This window comes from Callorhinus ursinus, unplaced genomic scaffold (genome assembly GCF_003265705.2).
Source record: "Callorhinus ursinus isolate GAN/ISIS: 27379988/994484 unplaced genomic scaffold, GSC_fseal_2.0 scaffold25, whole genome shotgun sequence".
Taxonomy (NCBI): Eukaryota; Metazoa; Chordata; class Mammalia; order Carnivora; family Otariidae; genus Callorhinus; species Callorhinus ursinus.
The window spans coordinates 5321577-5347977 of NW_027397087.1; positions in this window are offsets into that span (position 1 = coordinate 5321577).

Sequence of the window (26401 nt, forward strand, 5' to 3'; positions counted from 1 at the left end):
TTGAGATTTCAACCAACAGCCATAGGCAAGAGCTTTCTTGCAAGCAAATGCTCCAACCCAGTCAACCCTTCAGATGACTGCTATTCCAGCCAATATTTTTATTACAACCACAGGAGAGACCCTGAGTCAGAATAACCATCTAAGCCACTCCTGGATACCTGACCCTCAGAAACTATAAGATAATAAGTGTCTGTTGTTTTAAGTCACTAAGCTCTAGAGTCATCTATTATGCAGCACAATAGATAATATAACACTCTGATCCCATCATTGCCTACTGATCCTTGTTAGACTTCTCTCAATTATAGAACCATGCCAGCTTCCCTCTTGCCTGTGGGTCTCTTCACATGCTGTTCCTTTGCCTTTAGTCACCATGACAACTGCTTTATAGATCAGCCTAAATAGCATTTCCTCAGGAGCTTTCCCTGTCCCCCAGACCAGCTTAGGCCATTTTTCACATGCCTTCAGGATAGCAGGCATTTTTCCTTGTTAGCCATTTTTGTATCTATTTACAACATTCAATAACTATTTGTGCAACATCAACTATTTGCCAAATGCTGTACCATGTAACATAGGAGCAAAAGAAGTATTATTCTGCCTTCATAAAGTTCATAATCTGGAATTACTCTTTACTTAACACTCAGTCATTTACTTGATTACATACATTTGATATTAATTTTACCCTCACTTTCCCTTCCTCATTTTTCTCACCCCATCAGTCACATCTTGACAATTCTACCTCTGAAATGTTTCTTTCTCAGCTGGAGCCCCTCCTCTGCATTGCCCTCCCCTGGACTTAATTCTCAGTCTAATTTCAAGAGCCTCATAGCCAGATATTACTACTGGAGGATTCCATGGCTGCTGCATTAGCTGACTTTTTTAGAGTCTCCTTCTGACCCACCTCTGCCATCTCAAGTCTCAACTATACACCTCTGTGTGCACTGTCTCCCTATCATGTAACTTAACTATTCTATTTAAGACCCCCACTGTCTCCCATTGCTACAAAATCAAGTTAGAAATTCCACACCCAGCCTACAACATCTCTCTCTCTCTTTCCAAACTTCCCCCACCCCCAGCTCATCTCCCACAGCCCATCACACACACACACACACACACACACACACACACACCCTACACTGCAGTCACACCCAACTTCTCACTATTCTCTAAGCCAACCATGTCCTTTCGTGCCTCCACACTGTTCATGCTGTTTCCTCAGTCTAGAAATCATTTCTGCAGCCACCACCCCCTCATACCTACACATCTGCTAAATCCTTATCCATCTATCAGGACCCAAATGACATGTCGCCATCTCTGACTCCTCCAGGCTGATTCAGGGCTCCTAGCCCTGCTGGAGCACTTAAATCATGTCATAATGATGTGCTTGCATGACTCTTTCCATCTTTAAAATTCTTCCAGGTCAGGGAATAATGTTTTATTCAACTTTGTATTCTGAGCACCGAGCACAATGGTTGGCACAAAACAAACACAAAACAAAGTGGCATGATTCTTAGATGAATGCAAGAATGAGCAACTCTGAGTAAACCAAGAACAACTGGGGCGTGCACTATCTCACTTACCTCTAATTTAAGAGACACTTGAGCAGAGACACCTAAAAGGACAATTGAGAAGCAAAATAATGCTAAACAGAGTCTGAAGCCCATAAAGTCCCAAGAGGTGAAATGGGTTGAAAATCAGCTAAGTCCTGGTGTCTCTTGTGGAAGTAGCAGGGAGGTGTTAATGTGGTATTTAACAAATGAACAACAAGTAACAGCAAAGAATGAACTGGAAAAGGCGGGGCTAATGGTATGAAAATTACCTAGCGCAGTCTATATTTAGGACAAAGAGAAAAACAGCAAAATGTTTAGAATCAGCTCTATCTCAGTTTAATCTTCATGACAATGTATGCCCTGTACACTTATTAAAAACCTTGCTTTACAGAACATTTTATAATTTATAACTGTAATGTAACATTTACTAATTCTGTTTGGGTCCAAATGGGACAAGAATATGCCTTTATAAAAAGGATCTGTGAAGTATGTAGAATTACAATTACAGAGACAGGGCTTGGCAGACTGATATTCCCAACTCAAGAGGGCCAAGGAGCCAGACACTAGAAAGAACAGCCAAGATAGTATTTGCCATCCGGAAAATTCCCACTCACCAGTTACCAAGAGGAATAAATGCAGAACAGCAAGTACAGACCCAGGGACTTCTATTGTAAAATATTGTAGAGATATGGGTAATGGAATGGGGAAATAAGACAACATCACAACATAATGTCCCAGCACTGCAGAGAGGTAAAAATGGTTTTTTGATAACCATAAATGAAAATAATTGTCAAAAATAAATGAAATCAGCTTTGCAAGTATAAACATCATCTCTATTTGTTCTATAAGACTGCAATCACACATTTCTTTAATCAAGATAAAAAATAAAAACAAAGTCCATCATCTCTCATGGTTCATCTCCCCTTCCGATTCCCCCCCTTCATTCTTCCCCTCCTGCTATCTTCTTTTTTTTTTCTTTTTAACATATAATGTATTAGGTGGGAGGATGGGTTAGCCTGGTGATGGGCATTAAAGAGGGCACGTTCTGCATGGAGCACTGGGTTTTATCCGAAAACAATGAATCATGGAACACTACATCAAAAACTAATGATGTAATGTATGGTGATTAACATAACATAATAATAAAAATAAATAAATAAATAAATATTAAAAATTAAATAAAAACAAAGAAAAATGATGAGACCCTATTCATGGAAAAAGCCACCCTTACCGTATCCAAGTAATATTTGGTTATTTCCTGACAAACTTGTTCTATGATGTACATCACCTAAAAAAATATGATTCCACCCATTTTATCTCTCTTCGCTATGGCTGGAATATGGATGGCACTGTTGTGAATATAAGGAGAAACACAGTTGATTCCATTCTTAACAAAACAATGATTTGCTTCTTTATGAAACAGCTAGCGTGAGATATGGGAAGATGGAAATTTCAGGGATGATTCAATCTTCCATTCCACTGGTTATCAGACATTCATTTCTCATCAGTTTCAACTGCTTTGTTCCCCTAACTAGCAAACTTCCAAGTCATCTGAGGTAAGTCTGGTTAGTTTTCTAGCTGTATGTTACAAGAGGCATGACTTTTTATATTAGTTACTGCACATTGAGTATTCCATACAGGGTTTGAAATTAAAGTAAGAACACAGAGGAAGTAAAAAGGCATTTCACATGTGTCTCTGTGCTACAGAATAAAATCCACCTCCCTCTCTTCACTTTAGTCAGTAAGGAATTAAATGTAACACAACAAAATGGTATGACAAAGACAATCAAGAGATTCACATAATCAGCTATTACCAACTGTTTGGGGGCAGGTATGGAAGAACACAGGCTTTAACTGAAGAAGAAAGGATTTATGTGAGCTGTAAGTTAAAAATTATGATTGTAAGAGTGGTTAAATATAGAAATGGATGACTAAGAAAGATGGAATAGTCCCAGTTGGGTTCTAAAAATAGAAGTGATGCTCACCATGCTGGGATTGTTTGGTTATTATGTGGCTAATGAAGTGCAAGGAAAAGCTAGTATCAAGATTAAGCTTATGTCTGCATAGAGAGCGAGCCGAATTAGGAAGATTCCATAACTCCATCAGGGCATGATCTCAAGTTCATGTTCATCCTCCCACCACTATACTCCCTAATAAATAGCAGTACTCATTATATAAGTCACTATTATTCTGATTATTGTTTCTCCTTGGAAGGAAGTTTCTAGAGATGCATGTATTCCATTCCAGTCAAGGAGGCAGAGTGGAGCTTTCTTATTTCTGTCACTATCCTTTTCCCATTCTAGAAATTATACCTCAGATACAGTTATTTCATAGCCACCAACACATACCTGAACTTCTACAGCAGTTTGCCCTTTTATGATAATCATACACATAAATAAAGAGGACATCTGCCTTGACAAATAAACTCAGTGGCACCCAGCTCAGGTTATATAATGGAACCAAATCCTAAATCTGAATTTGTGTTCTAATGCTACATAACAAATTACCTCAAATTTAGCTGCATAAAGCACCACATAGTCATTATCTCAGTTTCCATGGATCTAGGTCCTCTGCTTAGCATCTCATAAGGCTTCAATCAAGTATTACCCGGGCTACCTTTTCATCAAAGGCTCAAATGGGGAAGAATTTACTTCCAAGTTCATTCCAGTTGTGGCAGAATTCATCTCCTTGCAGCTGAATGACTGATGGCTATACTGCTGACGGCTGTCCTTACATCCTACAGGCCACCTGCAGTTCCTTGCTACATGGGTTTCTTGAGCATCTCTACTTACTTCAAACCCTCAAGAAAAGTCTCTACTCTGTTAAAATGGAGTCTTACCTAATATAGCATTACCAAAGGAACATTCCACCATGATTGTCATATATTATTGGTAGGAAGAAGTCAAAGTTCCTCCCCAACTCAAAGGGAGGAGATTACACAAAAATGTGAGCACCACGAGGTAGGAATAACTAGGAGTCACCTTGGGGTCTGACACAACTTTTGTAAAGGTTCTTGATGACAAGAGCTATGTCACCACTGAGGAGGTCACCAGGCTGCAGGTCCTGGCATTCTCTAGAAACTCCTCCACGAGTAAATGCAGTTACCATATGACCCAGCAAGCCCACTCCTAGGTATATTCCCAAGAGAAATATAAACATATGTCCACACAAGATCTTATACATGAATAAGCATAGCAACGTTATTCATAACAACCAAAAGTAAAAACAACCCAACATCTCAACTGATGAACAAAATGTAGGATAGCCATATAATGGAATATTATTCAGAAATAAAAAATGAAGTACTGATACCACTGCAACATGGAGGGACCTGAAAAACAATGCTTAAAGAAAGAAGCCACTCACAAAAGACCACATATTATATGATTCCATTTATATGGAATGTCCAGAATAGGCAAATTTATAGAGAGAAAACGTAGATTAGTGGTTACCATGGGCTGGAGGGAGAAGAGAATGGTGAATGGCTGCTAATGGATTTCTTTACGAGATAATGAAATGTTTTAAATTAAGATTGCAATAATAGTTGCACACTTTGTAAATAAACTAAATACTTTAAGTGGGTGAATATTATGGTATGTGAATTATATCTCAATAAAGCTGATTTAAAAAAAAAAAAATTTTTAAGGCCCAGAAGTGCCATTAAAAAAAACTGTTCTAAGCCATAATATATAGATACTAAAATGACAAAATATTGGCATTTCTCTGGCATTTAAATGATCTGTGGGCACTATAAATGTTCAAAATTGGGACCATCTCAGAAAATATATGCTGCAATAAGATCTTTCCATGATACAGACATGAAAAGGTGAAAACAATGTACATAGATGGCAGGTGGTTTTCCCAAAAGCCCAGCAAAAGTAAGTTGTTTTGTTTTGTTTTGTTTTTGCCCAGAGCCTGTGCCAGAATCCGTTTCCACATTCTTTGGTAAAAGCCCCCTCTTTCTCCCTCTTTAACTCAAATATTAAATAGATACCAGTACACTTTAAGAAAAATAGTAATTTCCCAAAAGATATTTCTCTGTGTCTTATAATATGGAAATTCAAGAGTATTCATGTGTCAAAACATCAAATTTTACATCTTAAATATACACAATTTTTGTCAATTATATCTCAAAAAAATGGGGAAAAATAGAAAATTCAAGAGAACAGTCAAGAGACAGTACTAAAGCTATCTATCCTCTCCTCATGCAGAACAATCCGGCAGTAGCTCCAGATATCTTTAAGCATAAGGTACAGCTGCTTTCCAAGGTGACAGTTTCAGCAGAGATCCAGAGAATTAACAGTGCCAGAAACCATAGTCAGTCAGGCGCACCTGCTCATACCCACTTAGAGATAAATTTAAACTGATACCCGTTTAGAGACATATCTCACACATTTATTGACTTGTACATTCACAACATCCCTCTCTATCCAACCTACCTAGCACTTCCATCTTTCCATTTGTCCAGACCCAGATGGGGAAAAAGACCTTATCCTGAGAAACAGTAGTGAACCAGAAGCTTTACACATCTGAGTGGCCTAAACCGCCAAAAACGTGCTACAGCTTTACAAAGCAATGATATTTCCTGTAAATTCCTTAGTGCTCTAAGTGATGTCTGCCCTCACCACCTCACACTCTTCCCTTATTACCTTATGAAAGAAGAAAAATAGAAGTATGTTATAAACCTTGAGTTAATCTAGCCTTTCAAAGATTAACAATACGGCTTTTCATGCAGAGCTGTTACCTAATATCTAGATGCCCTTCTAAGGTTATTCTAGAGAAAAAGATATACCTTTTTCTTAGCTGCAGAAAATGCTTCAGAAAACATTTTAAGGAACATTTGTACCCAGAGGCCCAGAGAATGAGTTCAGTCTAAGTCAAGGCTCCAGCACTTAATAACTCCCAGCAGTCATGCAAACATGGGATTTCATCCACCTTTTCATTTCCCATCCATGGGAAAAAATAAAGGGTACATCATTCTGTCCCCTGTCTCTAGAAGGGACTGTACCTCAGCCACTTCTGATGTGCCCTGATCCATTTTCTAAATCTATAGCAAAGGAGGTTTCTTCAACCATATACCCATGATGCTGTATGTACATTTACTATTCACAAGTGAGTTCTTGAACTTCTCTCAAGCCCACCAAGGTCCCTTGGTGCCATCACTTGAATGTGTGAAAATTCTCCTCCCACCTTTAGCTGGTCTGTAGACAGGTGGAAAGTAAAAGAGTATTCTTTCCAGATTTCACTAAATAATCACTTGGGATTTTGACAGTCTTCAGGTATTTTTAAAATTCCTAAAGATAATACCAAATTTTTATGGGATTCTCTTCATAATCCCATATCATAATCTTATTATTTAACCTCCCCACACACAGACATACCGTATAGACTATCCCCTCCTTAGAAAAGGCCTGTGGTTCTAGTATTTAACACATGGGAGGAAACAGTGGGGGGCAGGGGAGAAGCTGAGGCCCAGAGAAGGCACTCACCACAGCACAGAAAGAGAATTGCAAAGCACAGATCAACAGAATCCCCTGTTGGTCTAAAATCCCCACATTTCCAGTCCTTTGTGGTCGCAAGCTCCGGGATGCCGGCATTGAACAGTCCCCGAGAATCTCAACCCCGACATGCTGTCTCCAGTTCTGCTTTATTGTTCCTCTCAGGCCGGCTGCTTACAAAATTATGTTTGTTCTCCCACTTCCTTTGTCAATACTTCCTCTAGCAGCCAAAACAAACACTCAGCAATACAGCAACACACCAATCCCTGAGCTGAAAAAAAAAGAAAGAAAATGAAAACCTCACAGCACACATGTGGCCCAGGAACACAGAAGCTCAATTTCTGGGAGAAAAGAAAACAGCTATGCTCTGTATCCCTGTTTTTCTCCCCTCCTTCCCCTCCCTCATCTTTCTTCTCCATCCCACACCAAGAAACCCAGAGGGTTTCTTCAGCCTGGGATCCTCGCCAAAGGGTCAAGGACACTAGCTGATCCAAACTCACAGCCCTTCCGGCCCTGCTCTGAAGTTCACGTTTGTTCCAGTGGAGCTGGGCGGCTGGGCTCAAGGTCAGCTACATGAGAGCTTGTGTGTGTTCCGGTGTTGGAAGCATTGCACTCCAGAAACCTCGCTCATCTAAGGTTTGACCTTTCCTCACAATGGCTCCACTGACTGGGCTTCAGAAACTGTGATACGCTATTTGAGAAGGAACACACTGTTCTAGGAAAAGGCTCTTCACTGGGAGGGAGTTGACCTCAATTCTGCTCAGTCTCCTCCACTGCCCCAACCTGGGTAAGATTGGGCATATCATTTGAACCAGGACGCTTCTGCTATAAATGGGGAAATCAAAACCTGACCTTACTAAAAGCAAAGCCAGGCCTCAGTGACATCTTGGGGTTCCTTCTGGCTGCGGTAGCAATGATTCCTTGAGAGTCTAGACCCAGGGTGGCAAACTTAATTGTCAAGGAGCAGGTGACACAAATAGGTAACAACAGCTGGAGAATGTATGCTGCTTCTTAAGGGGCAGCCACTATTTAGCTCCAGCCAAATTTTGCATTTGAGATTATAGGCTTGGTTCTGCCAAAGATTCTCTATTTCAAGAGAAGACAGACATTATTTTTTCATGTGAAATCTCCTGATTTTAAAATTTTAACATCTAATTTTAAATCTTCATAATTCTGTGAAAGCCAAACAAAACAAATCTTCCAGCCCTTTCTACCCCCATCAGTTTGTAACCTTCTGTCTAGAAAGTGACTCTCAACTAGAAATGATCCAGTTCAGGGAGATATGGGAGAGTAGCCTTGTATCAAAATCTCCATGAAGGACTTTTTCAAGCTTTCACTCACAATATACCTTTAGGCATACATTTCCTCCCCGCCAGTGCTTGCTTTTGCCCCTGAAAACTACTGCATGACATGATGGGAGTGTATTATACAAGTGAATATTGTGGCAACAGAAAAAGATTGACAGTTACAAAAAAGGAAGTGTTTATGTTCATTTGGACCATAGAGTTTTGCAGTGTTTTCATGTACATTTTCACATTATCATCTCTTTAAAAAAAGGCGGCGGGTGGGGGGGAGAAAATAGAAATGATAGCTCAGAGTAATTATGTCACTTGCCCAAGGTCACATAGCTGCCAAGCAATAAATATGGAATTTAATCCAAGGTCTTCCAACCTGGGACTCTGGAGAGGCCCTGAGTACCTACCTGCAGACCTCGAGGTAACAGTCCTGGCCCCAGTTACCTTCTTCTAAGCCCTGGCCCAGCCTTGCCGTACTGGTATTCTTCCCAAACCTGACATGACTCCTCATCATCTAGAACTTCTGGAGGTCATGACACTACCTCTCTGACCACAGCTGTCTGGAAGTATAGGTACCACTGCCAGATCACTACCTATAGTGAGGATAATGGTTTCTTCAAATAAAATGAATATTCCTATGTGAAACTGAATAGACAATACCTCATTTAAAATGGAGTAAGGAGGCCAGAAAGGGGAGATCTCAAACCCTAACACTCATGGTCAATTGCAGACCCCAGCAGAAAGAAGCCTACTTTGTTACCCAGCAGGAGGAAGGAAGAATTTCTCCCTGTCCAGCAACCAGCTTAGCCAATAAGAAAATACCAAAACCTGGCCAATGAGAAAATCATCACCACCCTCAACTCTTGCTTCCCTCCAACAGACTTCATTTGAAGGAGCCCTCCCAACTTCCTGCTTTTCTCTATAAAGTAATGTTCCTCTCTGATCTCCAGACTTCCCATGGTTTGCCATAGCTCATCCTGAATTGTGTTCTCTCTGCTCTTCACACATAAACCCATTTTGCTGGTAAAATAACTGGCTGTTTTACTTTTAAGGTTAACACCCACTATTGGTCAGCCTGGATAAGAAAAGAAACAGAAAAGGAAAAGAATCCCCCTCTCTCGGGAAAGTAGGATCAGATTTTGGGCATGGAGGAAGTGGTCAAGGAAATGACCACGGGGGGGAGGTGGACTGGCCCTTTCAACATGACATGGCTGGGGCTGAGAAGGAAGGCAGTGAGGCGCTCTCTGTACAAGGCATGGCCAATGGGCTCAGGAGTTGGGAAAGCCAACCTGAGCTTTTAAAATTGCTTTTTCTTCATTGTAAACCCCTCTGTTATCCTCAGGCTTTTCATAAAATATTATACATGCCATAATCTTGCCTTACTTCCCTTACATTTTAAAGAATTATGGGAGGGGCACTGTCCACATGTGAAGTAATTCAGGGAAAATGGAAAACACGATGCTGGATGTCTACTGATTGCCCCTCCAGATCTGCTCTCCATCCTTCTCTATTTCTATGCCATGTGAGACTGAGTTGTATAGACTACGACTATTGGCTTTCTTGCTCTCAGGTTTCTGGTTGGCTACGGCCAAGGAGATCAGAGGGAGGGAAGGATGAACCTGAGATTAGGGCATTTATTCCCCCAGTTCCTGCACCATAGGGTTGATGTGTACTGTCTACAGCCATAGACCAAAGATTCCAGTTTCTGCCACATGGTCTTCTCCATTTGGCACATCACATTCTGGTAACTTCTCCCTTCCTTTGCCTTTTCATTATAGGAGTATTAATGGGAACTTAGGTTCCAGCTCTAGAGTGCTATACCCTATTGACCCTTTTGTAAGTTGGCCTTTTATTAAATTCTCTTTAAATTACCAAAATGAATGAATGAATCTGTTTCCTGTTGGGACCCTAACAACCACTTTGTTGTTGTTGTTAACTAATCATATCAAGGAGTAATTCCCACAGATTAAAAACACACAGATCTTAAGAGTTCAATTTAGTAACTATTGATCATGCACACACCATGTGACCAACACCCCAGAAAATAAATGAAACTTCTATAACCCAAAAAGTACCTTCATGTTCCTCTCAGGGCCACCTCCTCCAACCCCAAAGAGGCAACCACTGGACAAAACCACTTTCACAAAATGGAAAGAGGGAAACCAAGAACAAGTTATGGCTGATTAAAATTGACATGTAACAAATAGAAGGGATTCTGGTCCTAAGATAGGACCAGAAAAACTGGAGAGGGGAAGCTGATAAATGATTTGGCTTCCTAAAATCACCTGAAATAAAAGGCTCAGAGTTATTTTCAACTGGGCATAATAGGTTAGGTAAACAGAACTTCAGGATACTTGACTTAGACACAGATCATACATTGTTTACCCTAGGACTCCATTCTGAAGACAGATGATTGAACAAGAGAAAGGAGCCTGATAGGAAGCATAAATCTATAATGGTAAGTGATCTGTAACCTGGCATGGGGCCACTCTAACCAATGAAGAACACTGATCATGGAAGGATCATGAAAAGTTAAATCAAATATATACACTTTCTTGAGGAATTCTAAAGGAAGACCTCAGAGAAATTCAGTAGACAGCAGACACCTGAAGGCAGTGGAAGCTATGACTAAACAGAAGCCATGGGGCAGGTGGAGAAAAAGAGATTATGTGGTAGTGGAGCAGAATTAGAAAATGGCTGTGTCACCACAGTGGTCAAGCACTGGATATCTATTTCTAAGGGGATGAAATATGGAAATTGCTATAGTCATCCCAGCTACTGCTATTGATTCATCCTGAATAATATTCTTGTTCTCTGTGAGGCCTGGATGGGTGAGGAGATGAGATTTTTTTTTCCCTTTTTTTCCATGTAATAAATTATCAATAATTGAGGAAACTTGATTTATCTCTATTCCTTACCAACTGAAAGAGTCTAGCAAAGTGTAAGACTGAGAGAGATCATACAGCATAGGCCCAGAAATCATCAACTCTGTGTGGGAGAAACTAGTTTTATTTCCCTATTGTCTTCAAATAAGTCTGGGTAGAAAGGAAACTCAAGTGAAGAAGTTGCTGAGTCATTGTTTGGTTGCGATTTCTACCCATGACCACCTCCCAAATAAGAACACTTGGGAGCCTATGGAAAGATTTGCAGGGGCCAGGACATGTACCTGAGGCTAGAATGTGGGTAGAGGTAGGAATGATTTTAAGGAGATTAACACACTAGACTTTGAAGAGAGAAGGTGACACAAATTTTAGAAAAAAAATTGGGAGACATAAAATATCTTGAGTAAATAAGAGGAGTCATTCATTAACAAATACTGATGAATACTGTGATATGGGATATGAAATAAAACCAAGGAAGGAAGGAAGGAAGGAAGGAAGGAAGGAAGGAAGGAAGGAAGGAAGGAAGGGAGGGAGAGAAGGAAGGAGGAAAGAAGAAAGGATGGATTCCTGCTCTTGGGTAGCTCATAGTACAATGTAACAATTACGCATTGATTTTACTATGAGCAACAACAGACAGGTGACCCGTGTGTGTGTGTGTGTGTGTGTGTGTGTGTGTGTGTGTGTGTGAGAGAGAGAGAGAGAGAGAGAGAATTAGGTAATCTGTTAAACACACATAGCACATGAATACTCAGTAAATGGGAGCAATCATTAGTGTAATCATTATTTAATTATAAGACCATTTTGATTATAAGCCTATCTTCCTCTGACCCCTCTCCTTGAGAGAATGCCCCTGGGGCAGACATCACTTGCTGCCAGCCCCATAGCCATCCTCTTCTTCCATCTAGCCTAATAGCAGTCTGATTTTTGTCTGGGGCAGCAACTTATCAGGACTGATCTAAGGCAAAGCCCTCCTACGCCATTCTCTTCTCCTCGGCAACTTTTCAGTTTCCCAAGATTCCTTGCAGCTAAGAGTTACCAGGTGAGACAAATCTGGCCAATGAGATATCAGGGCATGTCTGCTGGGGGGAAACTTTTCCTCCTGGATGAAGAGACTTGAGAGAGAGAAAAGAGAAGGACTTTTGCTCTTTCTCTTTCCAGGTATTAAGGCTTGATATCAGAAGCTGCTATAGGCATCTTGTGACCATGAGATGACAAGCACAAGAAGGAATGCCAGTGTGTTGAGGAAGACCCATAAGGTAAAAGGCTGGAAAGGTCCTGGATCCCTGGGCACCTGGGTGACTCAGTTGGTTAAGTGACTGCCTTCAGCTCAGGTCATGATCCTGGAGTCCCAGGATCGAGTCCCGCATCGGGCTCCCTGCTCAGCGGGGAGTCTGCTTCTCCCTCTGACCCTCTTCCCTCTCGTGCTCTCTCTCTCTCATTCTCTCTCTCTCAAATAAACAAATAAAATCTTTAAAAAAAAAAAAAAAAAGGTCCTGGATCCCTGATGCACTTTTAATCCTCTGAACAAAGTCCTACCCCCAGTATCCTTGCTAAGTAACTAGTAAATGCCGTTACAGTTCAGGCCTTCCTCAATAGGTTACTCTGTCATTTACAGCTGATAACAAATTTTCATGATCTTTAAGATACTGTGTCCCTGGGGCGGCTGGGTGGCTCAGTCATTAAGCGTCTGCCTTCAGCTCAGGTCATGATCCCAGGGTCCTGGGATCAAGCCCCGCATCAGGATCCCTGCTCTGCAGGAAGCCTGCTTCTCCCTCTCCCACTCCCCCTGCTTGTGTTCCCTCTCTCACTGTGTCTCTGTCAAATAAATAAATAAAATCTTTTAAAAAAAAGAAAAGAAACAGTGTCCCTGCATTAATATGTTCCATCCAGAGTTGCCCTGCCCAATCCAGCAAGCGCTAGACACAGGCAGCTATGACTGAGCAACGGAAATGGACATAGTTCAAACTGGGATGTTGTGTAAGTGTAATATATAAACCTGACTTCAAAGACTTAGTACAAAATGGGGGGGGGGGAGATAAAATACTTTGTTAATAATTGTTATTAATGAAATAATACTTTGGGTATTTAGATTAAATAAAATGCACTATTAAAATTACTTTTACCTGTTTCTGTTTGTTTTTTTTAATGCAGCTACTAGAAGTTTAAAAATATGTATGTGGCTTATGTTATATTTCTATTGGACAGCACTGTCTAGAATATAAAGACAGAGCCACAGGGTATTTAGTTCTACTGGGAAGGTAGAAGAGGAAGGAACAGATATTAGGACATGGTAGTGGTGGCTCACTCCATGAGATGGCACCGGTGAAGCTTCTTCATATTTTCTACATTTCTAGATTGACTTTTATTTTTCTGCATTTGGAAAACAAAATCAGAACTTGTACTTCATAATGTACGTAGCTGATTTATCTCACTTTGGTTCTTTCTATCACTTTACCAACATTTACAATATTTCTCCTCTCAGTAGTTGAAGGGACATATGCCCACCCCTTTGTAAATTCTCCATTGTGATGCTACATTAAGCTCACGGGTCAAAATTACACCAAGTGAAAAAGTGGAGCATCTTCCCATCCTCACCTCCCTAAGTCTCTTCCTACTTGGTCTCCTGATGTTCTCTGCGTTCCTGATGATTCCTGTGATGTTCTACCCTAGGCCTGACCCCACATCAAGTTCCAAGTTTATGTCATCAGAATTTTATCTCTTCACTACAGCTGATTTCACTTAAGTATACAAAAGCGATAACCAAACTGAGGGTGCAAAAATTCCCCTCAGGCATGTTTGCATTCTGCATTTTTAAAACAGTTCTCTGGTTAACCCAAATGATTTGCTCATTGTTCATGTCATAGCTAAGGCAAATCCACACAAGAGAGTGGAAATGGCTTGGCGCAGCAGGTCATTTCCATCAGCTGAAATGAGACCAGGTAAGATTTTACCCCCTGGGACTACGCACAATGCTGTTCCTGCTAATGAAAATGAGTGCCCACACTTAATTTCCCTGTCTTAGACCATGCAGCCTACTATAACAAAAATACCATAGAATGGTGGCTTAAAAACAACACAAATTTATTTCTTGCAATTGTGGAGGCTGGGAAACCCAAGAACAAGGCACCAGCAGACTCAGTATCTGGGGAGAACCTGCTTCCCCATTCACAAATGGCTATCTTCTTGCTGTGTCCTCACATGGAAAAAGGGCAAGGGAATTCTCTGGGAACTCTTTTATAAGGGTTCGAATCCCACTCATGAGGACTTTGCCCTCATAACCTAATCTCCTCCCAAAAACTCGTTCTCCAAATATTATCACACTGGGGCTTAGGTTTCAACATATAAAATTCAGGGGATATGAAAATTTAGTGCCCTCCCAAGCCACAGCTTTGCGGGACAAAGGGTAAGTGCTGGTCCTTTTCATACCATTTGGATCCATCTCTAACTCTGACTAGTACACACAGAAAAAGAGTTGATTAAATGTTTATAAAATTTGGGAGGAAATAAGAAATCAGCTGAAAACTAGGTTCCAGGTTTGAATCCAAAAAACATAAAATTTAATAGCTTTCTAAGAAGGACAAGGAGGCAGCAAATGGGAGGGGAAATTTTCCAAAGGACTAGAGAGATACAGATAGTGTTCAGTTTAAGATCCCCTGCTGTTCCTATCAATAACATGAAATCCAGTTGACAATTTCAGCAGCATATACAATTCAGCTAATCAGAAAAATATGCAAGCAGTTGAACAGCTGTCTTCTAGATACACTTTAATATGTGGATCTGGAAATCATCCCAAATTCTGGGGCAAAACCAAATCTATCAAAAAACCATTAGGATTATCTTACCATACGTCAACAAGGCAATACTATTTTCAAAAAGCAACATCCTTTGGATCCAAAAAGAGGTCTCTTGAGTTCCCTTTTAAGAGAAAAGCCACTGGACCTGGAATCTTAATTCAGTTCTGTCTCACTAACTCCATTGGTCTGGAACAAATCACCTTTCCAAAAGACCAGATGCAGTCCAAGGTTTCCTCTAACCCTAACATTTGGTGGATTTGATTTTACTGCTTAGTTTTCTAACTTGTGCTAATAGCTATTCAGTTTAATTTGGGGAATAATAAAGAAAAGGTGAGTTAACATTTTTATGCCTAACCTAAGATCTATCTAGAAGGATCCACACCAAAATATTTAAAGTTGTCGGTACGGAAGATGAATTTTTTTCCTTCACGTGTGTGAAGAGGTCTTTACCGGAGAATGGGATGATAAAAGGGATTTATATCTGTGTAGTGAAGAATTTGGCCTTGCTCAAAGAAAACATCCGACCCATGCCTTTGGCTTCAGAGGTAATCTCTGGGCCCTCCAGATAGGAGTGTCTTTGAAGCCTTGGGTCATACTGGACAGCTAACAGTGTGATTTAGGGCTAGGGGTGGCCCCACCCACACAGTCTTGGGGGAAGGGGGAGAGACTGGCAAAAGACTAACAATATGACTTAGGGTAGGAGCTTTGAGTTATGCAGGATCAGTTGAGCTGGAGACTGAGATCAACCATATGTTCATACCCATGTAAAACAAAAACCAGTAAAAAAAACTCTGGACACTGAGGTTCACATGAGCTTCTTTGGTTGGCACTGTTTTATGTATATTGTCACACATCAATGCCAGCAGAGTGATGTGTCTCAACTCCACAGGGAGAGGACAACAGAAGCTTTGTATGTGGTACTTCTGGATTTTGCCATATAAGCTTCCTCCCTTGGTTGATTTTAATCTGTAATAAGCTATAACCACGATTATAACTTTCAGTGAGTTCTGAGTCCTTCTCACGAATTATCAAACCTGAAGATAGTTTTTGGGATCCTCCAAACTTGCAGTTGATATCAGATGGGAGGAGAGCCCTGGGAACATACCCCCTATTTTGTTGTTGGCCTAAATTCTCTACAATATCATAGCAACGGAAAAAAATTAAAATTTAAGATAGATACTCTTTTTCCAAAAACCTTTAACCATTTCCCACAAATCAGCCAATAGCCTCCCAACATGGTCAGTCTTTATTTTATTCTTCTCCTTTCTCTTCTATCACTCTCCCATGTCTCTACTCTACTGTTTTCCCCCAAAGAAATTCTTTATTTTTTACAAAAGTCACCTTTCCTCTTTCTCTTGGCTTTGATTCTTACATACCCATTTCACTGGCATTTCACTTTCCTTTTTTTTTTTTTTTTAAAGATTTTATTTATTTATTTGACAGAGAGAGACACAGTGAGAGAGGGAACACAAGCAGGAGGAGTGGGAGAGGGAGAAGCGAAGCAGGCCCCCCGCCGAGCAGGGAGCCCGATGCGGGACTTGCTCCCAGGACCCCGGGATCATGACCTGAGCCGAAGGCAGTCTCTCAACCAACTGAGCCGCCCAGGCGCCCTGGCATTTCACTTTCCTATTAAGTGTTATTCTTCTAATTGTTTATGTGTATATTAAAAATTTTCTATCATGAATACATATATATTTAATATATTTTAAGATTTATTTATTTTGGAGAGAGTGAGTGTGCAAACAGGGGAGGAGCAGAGGGAGAGAGAGAGAATCTTAAGCAGACTCCATACTGAGCATGTACCCTGACATGGGGCTCGATCCCACGACTCCAAGATCACAACTCAAGCCGAAACCAAGAGCTGACATTTAACCAAATGAGCCACCCAGGCACCCCTACATATATATATACATGTATATACATATATATGTGTGTATATTTTTTTTAATAAAAAAGTAACCTCTCTAAAACACATTTACCAGTCTTGACACAGATTCACATACAAAAATAAAACTGTCCAGCTAGAACAATTAATTGAAACCAATGTATATCTGTCAGCTTTTTCCGATTGTTGACATCCACAATATAACTTACATCCCCCTAATTTTCTCTTCTCTTTCACAATTTTCTTTAAACTGTGCTTGAGAAGACCTTTGCAGTCTTGCTAACTCTTCCTCTCCTCTGTATCCACTGTCTTCTATTCATTATTCTCTGCACTTTTCTAAGTAAATCTTACTATCCTATCTACTTTTCCGAACTCTTCTCCTCACAAAAATACCACCAATATGTCTAAGTGAGAACCAAACCATCTATACATACACAGCATACTGACTGTGTTAATATAACTTTAATACTCTAATACATTTATCAATATAACTTTATTATTCCAGGAAACTTGTCCCCGAAAATAAAACTTACAAATAAGGTTACTCTTCACTCCAGTAACTTTCTGAAAAACCAATCAATTCTTCAATAGAAAGTATTAACTTATAATATATACCCTACAATTCTTGAACTCCCTCTTCAAAAGCCTTACCTTATTAATATCCACCAATCCTAGACTATGATTTCATGATCCTTATCCACTCCTTTTTTTTTTTAAAGATTTTATTTATTTATTTGAAAGAGAGAGAGAATGAGAGAGAGAACACGAGGCAGGGGAGGGTCAGAGGGAGAAGCAGACTCCCCGCGGAGCAGGGAGCCCGATGCGGGACTCGATCCCGGGACTCCAGGATCATGACCTGAGCCGAAGGCAGTTGCTTAACCAACTGAGCCACCCAGGCGCCCCGATCCTTATCCACTCCTACCCAAGCCCCTGAGCTGAAAGACCCATCTTCATCTAGGTAGGTCTTCAAAATCTCAATAAATATCCTGACTTTGCCCTCCCTCTTCTGAGGCTCTATTAAGACTATCAAGGCTATGTTCTCCCTTACCATGGTAAGAACAAACTCAGCTTTGTGCCATCAAGGGTAGTTTTGGGGACATTTTAGGGAGCCAGTATTTGACATAAGTCCCAGGAATAAAGATAAAGTAGCAAGCCATAATTTTCCTTGGTGACTGAGTGTTTATATGGTGTGCTTTTGGTGGAGGGGACAGTAAGAAAATGTGTTGCAGGGTGGTAGGGAAGAGGAAGAAATATACAGATGTATGCTACTTTAAAATTTGTAACAGACTTCCACACCAATATCTCATTTGACCATCATGACAATTCTATGTGGTAGACAGGACCTTATTTTAAAGATAGAGACACTATTAGGGTCCTTATTCTAAAGAAAGAGATACTAGGCTTATAGAGGTTAAGTGACTTATGATTTGGGACACATAAGATGAAATAGTTATGAGGGTTTTAGAGGGGAGGGGGATGGGGGATGGGTTAGCCTGGTGATGGGTATTAAAGAGGGCACATTCTGCGTAGAGCACTGGGTGTTATGCACAAACAATGAATCATGGAACACTACATCAAAAACTAATGATGTAATGTATGGTGATTAACATAACAATAAAAAATTTTTTAAAAAAAGATGAAATAGTTAAAGGAAAACTCTAAAGCAAGGGTCAGCAAACTGCATCCTGTAGACCAAATCTGGCCCCTGGCCTGTTTATGCAAGTAAAATTATATTGGAACACAGCCACATCCATTTCTTTGCATAACTGTCAATGGCTACTTGAGTGCTACAAGAGCATTGCTGAGTAGTTCTGACAGAGACCGTATGACCTGCAAAGCCTAACATATTTATAGGTTCACTAACTCCCACTCTAAAGCAAGGCACCACAAAAATTAACTCTCAAATAAATGAGATAAAATGATTAAACACCAAAGGCCTTGAAGATGTTAATCAGAAAGTTCTTCATCAGGCAAAGAAATATTTGATAATATAAAGTGACAAAGTGCCATGTCCTAAGGTTTCTGAATAACAGTGAAGAGTCCTTCTGGGCAGTTCTCAGCCCACATACAGATTGCACTGCTATTATGAATTGAAATTGTATCGGTAAAGAAGGATCACTCACCCAGCACTGCAGGCATCTATGCAGCAGCAAATAGGAACATAAATAGTTACAGTAATAAAAATACTGTCGAGTAAATTTGAACTTTAGAGATTTGGAACATCAGAAAATACTAAGAGAACTCTCAATAATCACTGAATAAGCAATAACTGAGAAAGGAAGCCAGTCTGACATGAACAGGCATGAATTCTCAGGAAAAACATCCGTAGCTTAGTGGGTAGCAGTCAGCGTTCCTGGAACTCACAGAATGAGTTAGGTCTGCTTTCTTACTTTTCCTCTGCAGCCTGAACTTCAGCCTCTGCACAGATCTCCCTGCTTCCAGGCTTGCTCCCCTACAGTCCACTCTCCAGACAAATGTCCTTTTACAACAGTACTTATATCATGTTACAGCTTTGCTTAAAACTCTCCAACTCTTCACATTTTACCAGAGGAAGATTTTCCTTGAAGCTAATTAAGCTGATTCAGGGCCCTCACTTGCACCTAACCCTTCTGAGGTCCTGGTAATATATTTGCAAGTTTTTGTTTTTGTTTAATTTGTAAAATGAGATATTTTAACCACAACTGTCTATTTTGAATTTCCCCTCTGTCACAATTCTCTTTGAGTCAAGTGGTGCTAGAACAGACAAATACATAGGAATCTAGTTAAGGAGAGGTTGAGTTAGAGAAGTATTTTATCTATTAATTTAATTTATTTTAGAGGGGGAGAGACAGAGAGCATGTGCAAGCAAGGGTAGGGGGAGAGAAGCAGCAGACTCCCTGCTGAGCAGGGAGCCCAGACATGGGGCTCAGTCTCACAACCCTGAGATCATGACCTGAGCTGAAATCAAGAGCCAGATACTTAACAGACTGAGCCACCCAGGCACCCCTAAAGAAGCATTTAGTTTGAGTCAGTGGGATATATTATTGTGGTTCATAACTTATTTCAGTGTATAGTGTTTCCTGGCATAGAAGTGGCTTCCAAGAATACTACTATCTGTGCCAGCCTATACCGTGACATTGACATTAAAGTTTAGGGCTAGAGGTCTTCATCACACCAGAAATATGTGCCTAATGGAGGAGAAAAGGGGTTTGAAATGTATGGAGCTAGAAGCTAGTCTTTGGAAAATTCTTATAAATCTTGTAGTTCATGTAAGAAAAAATTAGAAAAGCTTTCCCAAATATGACAATTCTAAAAATGTACACAGCATTACCAATAATGAGTTGTGAAATCAAAGGGAATTTTTCTACATCGTGAATAAAAAATAAATTTTGACCAAACTAAAGGAAAGCTGTATTTTCTTTCTATTCTTCCTATAGAACATGATATTACAAAATAATGTGCTAAGTGGCAAACAAAGAGATTTTAGCCAGAAATGATGAGGTAATTATTAACTCAGTGGTGAGTAACTCAAAGGGGTGGCTAGAACTTGGGGCTTATATTTCATCTTAACAAAGAATAATAAATTTGTAGAGAAGTGACAAGACAAAGGAAAAAGGATTTTGGCGGTTAGGGACAGCAAACTGTGGGAAGGTAAACTTATGGGGGAAAGAGAAGTGTTGTCTTGATGTTAGTTAGGTAGATTTCTCTCTATCTTTGGGCTGATAGAAGTCTCTGGTGATTAAGGGTTTTACCCTTCCTGGTATGATTTCCCTTTCCTGGTTATAAGAGCTGGGAAGGCAAAGAGGTTTTCTTTTTGCCTCTGCTGCTCCTCACTGTTTTCAGCTCAAAATAATCCCATGCCAAAGTAACATATTTAGAGGCAGCATATTCTGATCCCCTACATTGGTATTTGTCACTGCTTTAAAACTGATCATATCTTGTGACTTTTATTTCCATTCCAAATCAATACTTAGGTTTGTACCTAATATTGTATTCCTTTATGTATGGAAGGCTCATAGGGCTTTAAAATTTCAAACCCCACAAATCTTGGATATACCCTTAAATCCCAGAGTTAAATACAATGAGTACCCTTATAATTGGCCAGGCAAGTCTTGCATGACAGATCCTGCTACTCTCTGACTCATCTTCAACATTTCCATCCTCTTCCTCCATTCAAGCCACTATAGCCACTTGTTATTCCTGGATCACACTCAACACATTCCTGCCACAGGACTTTTGCACTGGCTCTTTGTTCTGTCTAAAATGTTCTTTCCCTAAATATCACCATGACTTTTTCTCTTCCTTTCTTCAGGGCTCTGCCAAAATATTGCCTTCACAGAGCAGACCTCCCTGATGACCCTTATAAAATAGCACAGCCCTCCAGCTCCCATCACTTTTTATCATCTTTCTTTGCCTTATTTTCTTAACAATTAGCACTACTTAGTGCTTTAAATAGCTATTTGTTGATTACCAATTTCCCCAAGTAGAATGTAAGCTTCAACAGACACTCTTGTTCACTGTAGTAGTATCTCCTGGCCTAGAGTAATTTCTGGCTCATACTTGTTTTTTGGTTTTTTTTTTAAGATTTTATTTATTCGACAGAGAGACACACCGCGAGAGAGGGAACACACGCGGGGGCGGGGGCAGGGAGGGGAGGAGTGGGGGAGGGAGAAGCAGGCTTCCCACTGAGGAGGGAGCCCAATGCAGGGCTCGATCCCAGGGCCCTGGGATCATGATCTGAGCCGAAGACAGACGCTTAACAACTGAGCCACCCAGGCTTGGCTCTTTAAAATTATTTGATGAGGGGCGCCTGGGTGGCTCAGATGGTTAGGCAACTGCCTTCGGCTCAGGTCATGATCCTGGAGTCCCAGGATCGAGTCCCACATCGGGCTCCCTGCTCAGGAGCAGGGAGTCTGCTTCTCCCTCTGACCCTCTTCCCTCTCGTGCTCTCTCTCATTCTCTCTCTCTCTCAAATAAATAAATAAAATCTTAAAAAATAAAATAAAATTATTTGATGAGTGAATGAATAAGTGAACAAAAGAATGAATGAGTGACTCCCTGAATTTAAAGGGATTAGTAGGAAATGCAAGACCAGATTATGGCCACACCTTATTCTGTTTGCAATTCGCTACATATATTTCATAGTTTGATAAAAGACATCTGATTCATTGGAGAAAAGAATTTTAGCTCTTTTCAAGCAGACCTTACAGCTGCATAAAAAGATACCAAAGTAAAGGACCTGTTCAAGCATTACTAAGGACAAATAATTAAAACTATGTAGACACAGGGCTCTTTCTGAGAAGGTAAACCAGGTGAGCCATATTTTTATCAACTACCACCTGATTGAGGCCCATTCCTACTGGATGATACCATTCCTTTCACAATATCCTAACCTTGTAGTATAAACTGCCTTTTCAAAATGGCCTTAAAACTATGACGTTCTATCTTCTTCTTTTGGTCCAAACGGATCTCACAGCATGGAAATTTTCTCTAAAGAACAGGTTATCTGCCTCAAACACATCTAATACACAGTGGTGGGAAAAGACTAATAGTTAATACCAGCATAAACCTTATTCTGTTGGAAAGGAATAGTGGAAAACGCCTGTACTCTCAATGGAGAAATTTCCCTGGGTGGTCAACCTGACAGTTCCTAGTTCTGTTTGTGAAAATTTCTCTATTTTTGCGTCCATAGCCTCTGGTTCTCCCCTCTAGTGATATTCTTTTATTATTATTTTCAATGCCTATACCTGAGATGGGCACTCAAGAGAAAGTTCTCTAATTTTGGCAGTCCCTGCATGTTACTACAAGTTCAGATACATAGGGATTGCCTTCGAGTCTCAACAATTATATGCAGTTGATGATGATGCTTGCATTAACTTTAACAATCAAGTTCCTTTCAAAAACTTGATAGATTCAGTCTATTTGCTTCTGGTCAATTCCTTGCATTAGAAACCACAGCTAAAGATTTTGTCTAGACGTAGTCTTTGAGGCTAAGAATTTTTATCTTCCTGCTGCTAGATCCCGTACTCTTCCAAATCCTTTGCCATTTCACACACATAATCAGGTCTTTGTGGTAAGAAGCTCCAGTTTTATCAGTCTTAAGGGTGCCACTTTCTCACCTCCACTTGTTTTAACTTGGGGTACCAACGACAGCTAAGGCAGCTTCTCCAACCCTGCAATAGTATAAACTACAGAACTCTGTTCATTTAGATAGGAGGTCACAGTGAGTACCTTTCTTAGCAAAACTCTTCCTTTCTGCTAAGAGGTTAGCTATCTAACTTAAGTTTGCCTCTCCAAATAGGGCTTCTTTATTAACAGCCACTAAAAAAAGCCAATACACATAAACATCCTGAATTTTTCCTTCCATTTCCCATGCCACTACAACCTCTGTCAACATGTGGTCTGCATTCTAAGATATATCAGGCAACTGGTTACTTAAATGTTTTGCCACGTCGAAAGTTTCCAGCTTAAGATAGCTGGGTCCTCAATGCCCACTCCAACCTACCTCTTAAAGGGTGCTACTTGCAGCGTTCCACTTTCATGACCCAAATTCTATATTAGTTATATATGATTTTGACTGAAAATAATAAAAACATAAAAGTTAACTACAGCTTAAACAAATAAAAAATATTTTTCTCACATAAGAAATCTAGATGTGAGTAGTAGCATTGCTTCAAAGGCATCAAGGCCCTGAATCAGCATCTCTGTGATCCTTTTGCCCTGACTGCAGCATATAATCACACCACATTCAACGGCAGGCAGCCAATAGAAATGTCAGGCAGAGCACTTCTCCTCAGCTTCTGCCTCTTCTTTCAGGAAGTAAAATCCTTCCCCAAACCCTCCAACAGTCTTCTACTTAAATTACATTGGCCAGAATTAGATCATAAGCCTGCTTACCCGTAGACCCTCGGTTGGGCCTACCTTCAGTGAAATCAAAGGATCTCTAAGGGAAAAAAAAGGGGGGGGTGGGGTCCTGTTAGCAAAGAAGGAGGGCAAGTAATGATTCGGTAGTCAACCAACAGTGTCTGTCACAGTACTGGTCCCAACAAAGTTGGCAAGAGCCTCAAGTGGAAATTTTAAAAATTAAAAATAAATTCAATCTCCTCCAACCTTTTCTCATGCCATTCGCAAATTGCATAGTGCACCTATAGGCTGCACCTAAACTCCTAAAACAAGCTATATTAGTTTCTACTGCTGCATAACAAATTACCACAAATTTATCAGATTAAAACAATACCCCTTTATTATCTCACAATTGTGTAGGTCAAAAGTCCAAGTGGTCTTGATTGGTTTTTTTTATTTATTTTTATTTATTTTTTATTTTATTTATTTGACAGAGGGAGACACAGTGAGAGAGGGAACACAAGCGGGGGGAGTGGGAGGGGGAGAAGCAGGCTTCCCACAGAGCAGGGCGCCTGATGAGGGGCTTGGTCCAGGACCCTGGGATCATGACCTGAGCGGAAGGCAGATGCTTAATGACTGAGCCACCCAGGCACCCCTTGATTGTTTTTTTTTTAATAGAATTTCTTTTTTTTTTTTAAGGTTTTATTTATTATTTATATGAGAGAAAGACAGAGATAGTGAGAGAGAGAGCACATGAGCAGGGAGAGGGAGAAGCAGTCTCCCCTCCGAGCAGGGAGCCTGACGCAGTACTCAATCCCAGGACCCTGGGATCATGATCTGAGCCAAAGGCAAGCTGCTTAACCGACTGAGCCACCCAGGCACCCCTTGATTGGTTTTTCTGCATAAGGTCTCACGAGGCTGAAATCAAGGTTGGGCTCTGGGGAAGAATCCACTTATAGGTTCATTCATATTGTTAGTAGAATTCAGTGCTTCACGGTTGTAGGACTGAGGTCTCTGTTTCCTTGCTAGCTGTCAGCTGAGGGTCGCTCTCAGCAACTAAAGATTGATCTCTGGTTCTTGCATGTGACCTCTTGCATCTTCAAAGTCAACAATGACATGTAAAATCCTTCTTTTGCTTCAATTTTGACTTTCTTTTCTGCTACCAGCTAGAGAAAACTCTTATTAAATAGTAATAGGCTAGATGGGGCCCACACTGATAATCTCCCTATTTTATAGTCTACTGATTAATAACCTTAATCACATCTGCAAAATCTTTTACCATGTAAAGTAATATAATCACCAGGGTAACTCCAGAGGTCAAAGGTCAAGGGAGCTATCTTGGAATTCTGTGACACGAGCTGTCACAGCCGAAATTCTGAAAACAAATTATTTATGACTGCTCCCATTTACTAGAAATAAATAATTTTATTACCAATTTTTAATTAAGTGTGTCTCCAAAAAAGATGTCTGTTCTTAAAAATTACAAAAGAAAGCTGAATAAAGAATAAATGTTTCTGCAAAGCAGGAAATGTTTTAACATCACAGAAGTTAGGGAATAAAAGATTAAACATATGTTAAAAAGAACTTGTAAGTGTTTCCAAGTAAAAGTTGAATGTTTTCTCAAAATAATAACACTATCCAATTATGAGAATCACAAAACTGTGAAATGAAAGATAATCGCAATACATTTAAATGTTGTTTTAACACATTTGTATAAGTCCCCTAGTTTGAAGAGAAAGAGATAATGTTTATGAACAAAAAATCAGATGTTTCTTTGATCCCAATTAAATAAGCATACACAAATATTTAGATTATCAATCTGACAGTGCCAGCACAGACTAGTCCCATTTTATATTGTACTGTGATCAGTATACAAACACACGTGCTAAATGAATATTTGTGGATCACTGATCAAATAAATCTGTACATAGGTGAAGACTGGCCCCCCTAAGACAAGGCACAGCATGGTGGGCATGTCCCCTGTGTTTCACAGAACTATAGGTTCCAGGGGCCAAAATCACAGAGCTGAGGGGTAGAGGGACGAGGTAGAAAAGGAGATGCCAGGGGAAAATATAGGAAAGTTGCCCTAAATATCAGAGCCAAGAGGAGCTAAACAAAGCCTGACTATCCATACATCCCCAATAGCCCCTAATATTTTACCCTTCCTGATTTCCTGTTAGATGAAAAGGTCACTTTTTCTCCACATTCCTCAGCCTTCATTCTGACCCTTCCTCAGCCTTCATTCTAACCCTTGGGAATCCTCTCTCCCCTTCACAGCTGCTCTTTGAATTTACAAATTCAACAGATTTCACTGTCTGGGCTTTTTCCTCAACTAACACATCCCTAAGAATTGATCAACATGGAAATCGTTTTCCAAATAATCCTCTTAAAAGTTATCACCATCTTCTATCTTGCTCCCCCCAAAATCCACTGTACACACATTCTTCCCTCTTCCCATCCAGGCCTAAATGAATGCTTTTATAGCTGGTTTTGCTCCTATACATATTCCACAATGGGAAGGAAGTTTCTAGACTTACTTTTTACAGTTTGAAAAATTCATAACCAGGAACCTGTTGCCCAAACAGGCTATAAATCCATATCCCTCTTGGATATTTTCTCACTCGCAGCCCTCATGTTATCTTGCTATGAAATTCCCAGTAGTGCTCATAATTCTGTTG